We start from the raw sequence: 4,319 nt of genomic DNA, 5'->3' as shown, positions 1-4,319 counted from the left end.
AAATTGTTTGAAAACCTTTCAGGATCTTAAGGTGAGAGATCATGGGAAATTAATTCCACTCATCACGACATTTTCTTCAGCAAGTAAATTATTAAACAGAAAACTTAAGACCAATTTTGGAAAGGCGTTGGCGCAGCCTGGCGTGATCAAGGACGCAGGGGTAGTTTCGGCGTATCGTAGGAACGTAAATTTGCAGGACCTGTTGGTCCAAGCCAAACTACCATCCCTAAGCTCAGATAGGCCACAGCTGCTAGACCAACAGTTTGAGAAACTGAAATTTATTAGAAACAACAGAGATAATACGGTACATAGAATCCAGCAAGGATTCAGCCCACGATCAAAAAATTGTGTTTATGTTATTTTTTGTGCAAAGTGTAATATTAAGTATGTGGGTGAAACAAAAAACATGTTGTCCACACGTATGATGCAGCATAGGTATAATATACGCAACCAAAAGGAAGTGGACACGCCTTTGGTTGAACATTTTTTGCTGCATGGCTTGGCCTCAGTCAGAATGGCAGGTCTACAAAAGAGCATTCTCTGGACTGACCAGGAACGGAAAAATAAGGAGAGGCATTGGATTGGCCTGTTGGGCACCAGGGTCCCGTTTGGTCTCAATTTGAGGCGGGATTAGAGTTGAGTTCTATGCTTGTTCCATACCCTGGATTTAGCCTTCATTCCGAGGTTTTGTACGGTCAGGCTCCATCCCTTTTCTCAATGTTTACTGCTAATACCCTTGCCTAAACCCAAATTCAATTACTTTGCCTAAACCCAAATTTGGAACCCTTGCCTAATCCTAATCTATGTCTAAACCCAAATTTTAAACCCTTGCCTAATTCTAGATTTGACCCTTGGACTAATTTTATTTATGCCCTGTCTGGTTTTTTACCCTAACCCCAACCACCCTAAACCTTATGCCTAATCCCAAAAACCGAATTATCTATCCCTAAATCAGGGGCGTCGATTTGGTGGTTGAAGGAGTTAGTGGTAAATTAAGGATTAAAAAAATCTAATTTTGTATTAAAAATACCCAAATTTATTGAAAACATCTAAATTAATTACATTGGAAACGTCTAAATTCATCTTACCTAATTGTATTAAAAATATCTACATTGGTTGAATTGTAAATGTTTAAAATTTAAAAACATTTAATTCATCTAAATTCATTGCATTAAAAAACATCTAAAGTTGTTAAAACAACTAACTTCATTGTATTAAAAACATTTAAACTTGTTAAAACTGTTAAATTCATTATATTAAAAACATTTAAATTAATTTAATTTGTTGTATTAAAAACATTAAATTCATTGTGTTAAAAACATTCAAATTAATTAAAAACATCTAATTTATTAAAAACATTTAAACTTGTTAAAAGTATTAAATTTATTATATTAAAAACATTTAAATTCATTTAATTCATTGTATTAAAAACATTAAATTCATTGTGTTAAAAACATTCAAATTAATTAAAAACATGTAATTTATTTAAATTAATTATGTTAAAAACATTTAAATTTGTTGGAAACATTTCAATTCATTGTAGTAAAAATATCTAAATTAATTAAAAGGGTCTAAATTGATTGTATTAAGAACATCTGCACTACTTTGGGAAATCTAAATTCATTGGGCGGGGTTTGGCTCGGGGGGTATATAGGGGAGGGAGGGGTGGAAGCCTCAGTTGCTTTTTGGCTCTTGACAGATTAACACATATACAGTGCTCTGTCTCAGAAAGCCTCTGTTGGTTTTTAGGTGTGCGAGAAAGAAGAAGTGCCTGAGGAAGATCTTAACAGATCGAAACGTTGCACTGGTAGCACACCCTTCCTTTGTTTTTCATATTTGAATTTTTTTCTCTTTTTGCATTTTATTTTTTCTGGCTTTTTTCCTTCCGTATGGAAGCGCCCTAAGTTGTTTGTTTTTTTGTTTTTTGGTTTTTGTTTTTTGTTTTATCTTAATTGAAGAGACAAAAAACACACACAAAACAAAAAACACATTATAAAAACATAAAAAACTGAAAAACAATAAAAAAATTAAAAAAATTAAAAGACAAAAAAAAGGAAAAAACACTGTACATGGAAAACTGGACGGTGGTGCGTAGGGGCAAACGTTGCCCACGCACACGCCTACCAGGTTGGGGCTGGGGGGAGGGACAGTATGGCGGGAGGATGGACAGCGCACCAGTCTTCCCCTTTTGGGGAAGGGCTCAGTCCCTTTTACCTAACCGGCCAGTGCCTCCACCGCGTGCTGCCCTTTTCACTGGCCCCCAACAACGTTCTTACGCCGATGTTGTTCGTGGACCCCGCCCACAACAGGACCAGAGAGGGTTTCCTCCGGGGGCTGGGGGTGCCAACATTAGGCGAGAGCCAGCAAGTCCTCAGTTCGGCAAGCTGGTTCGCAAGCTACACATGGTCATAAAAATGGTTCACCATTTGCAGAATGTGGAACTCAAACCGGGGACACAGGGACCCCGCATGATCTCCCGGATGGTTGAGATCTTGTCAGGGATGATTAAACCTGCCGCTCCAAAACGACGTACAACTGATTTGCTTGTGGGTAATGCCAAAAACTGGGAGCATACCACGCGTCTGATTTTGGTTGAGCACTATCAGGAGGGGATTCAGGAGTTGTTGGGAGAATTGTCAGGCCTGCTGGTCCCAGATTGGAAAGAGGCCTTTCAAGTGGCAACTCGTTGGGCAAAACGCAACTTGACCCGTCTTACACAAGACGAGATTGATCACGCTGAGGCGCTGATCATAGCTAGAGCAGACGCGGCAACTGCACCGCAGGGCCCGCCTCCCGAGCCAGCGGATGCTATGGGCCTGGGTGGAAATCAGCGTCGGGCCTCAATCAGTGTTGGTACGGGGGACCTGATTCATGTGGTTCCCTCACAAACCTCAGGGGCCATTAGGCCAGCCCGTAGCTCACCACAAACCACAACCAAAGCTACGGTGGGTACTATGACCGATCTAGTTGATCAGGTGCCTCGTGGTTGGGAGAGTACTCCAGAGGCGGAGCCTCCTGAGGAACAGAGGGAACGATTTAGGGGAACCAGGTTTGTTTTGACTGAAGAGGTTTCACCGGTGAACCATGTATCTGACCTTGTGGAAGAGTCAGAGACGGAGGAAGCTCCTCCCCGTGTCTCTGTGAGTGTTGATCGTGGGACATTTTCGGAGTTGTTCTCAGATGAGGAGGAGGACTCCCTACCTCCTCGCGAAACTGTGCAAATCAGGGCTCAAGTGCATAGGGTGGATTGCCCTGAGGAAGACATTTTTGAGGAATCTATGGACCATTTTACTTCGCCAGAACCAGTGCGATTTAGGCCCCATAGACACCCAAACACACAACGCAAGCTGACCGATTGGTCATTGTCTGTCCACAAGAAGTGGCTGTTTGTAGGGGATTCGAACCTGTGTAGTCTTCCTGAGTATTTTAATAAAGACTTGCAGGTCGAGAGTTTTCCGGGTGGCCATTTCAGGCATGGACAGGCCCTTATGGAAAAAACAATGCCACTGCCGAACCTCATTGTTGAAAAAATAGTGTTGTCGTTTGGTATGAACAGTAGGGGTAATAAGTCGAAGGAGACTACGGTGAAAAATATGCAAGGGGCATTGAGGGCTACGAAACGGAAGTTTCCGTACGCGGAAATTTGGATTCCGTTAGTTAACTACTCAGAGGATCTCCCCCAGGAGGAGCAGGATAACCTCCAAATACTAAACGAACACATCGAAAAGAACATGCCCTTCATTCCACTGCTTCCAGAGACAAAGTTCCGCACAGAGGCGGACGATGTGCACTGGACCACCGAGACGGGTAGGGCAGTGTTCGATCACTGGATGGCGTTTTTAAACTGCAAGTCCCCTTAAGACCGTATGGGGAGGGGGTAGAAAGACCGCAGTCCGCGGGCGGACAGGATGTGGTGGTCTTGGCTAAGACATTCACACTGTCCGAACCACAACGGACGTTGTTGAGTAGAGGGTTATCTTTCATCCCCACCCTGGACTTAGGAAGGAACCAAAAATTTCAATTACAATTGGACATTCAAAATTATCACCGCAAAATCAAATTGGCTGCTTATTTTAGAAACAGGATTGACAAGCCATTGTTGCCCTTTGTTGGGCCGTCCACATGGACGCCGCCACTTGGCGATTTGCCATTAGAAATTCCACATTTGATTGAGGATGATTTGGACATTTTCAAAAAACATTACAAATTAATACAAGAAAGATGCAATATTTCGCAGGCGGAGGTTAAGGCTCTGCGAGAATTACAACATGCTAAGCACATAGTTATTAAACCCGCCGACAAAGGTTCGGGGGTGGTAA

Source organism: Lutjanus erythropterus, chromosome 24 (assembly GCF_056507025.1).
Source record: "Lutjanus erythropterus isolate fLutEry1 chromosome 24, fLutEry1.hap2, whole genome shotgun sequence".
Lineage (NCBI taxonomy): Eukaryota > Metazoa > Chordata > Actinopteri > Lutjaniformes > Lutjanidae > Lutjanus > Lutjanus erythropterus.
This window is presented reverse-complemented; position numbering follows the sequence as displayed.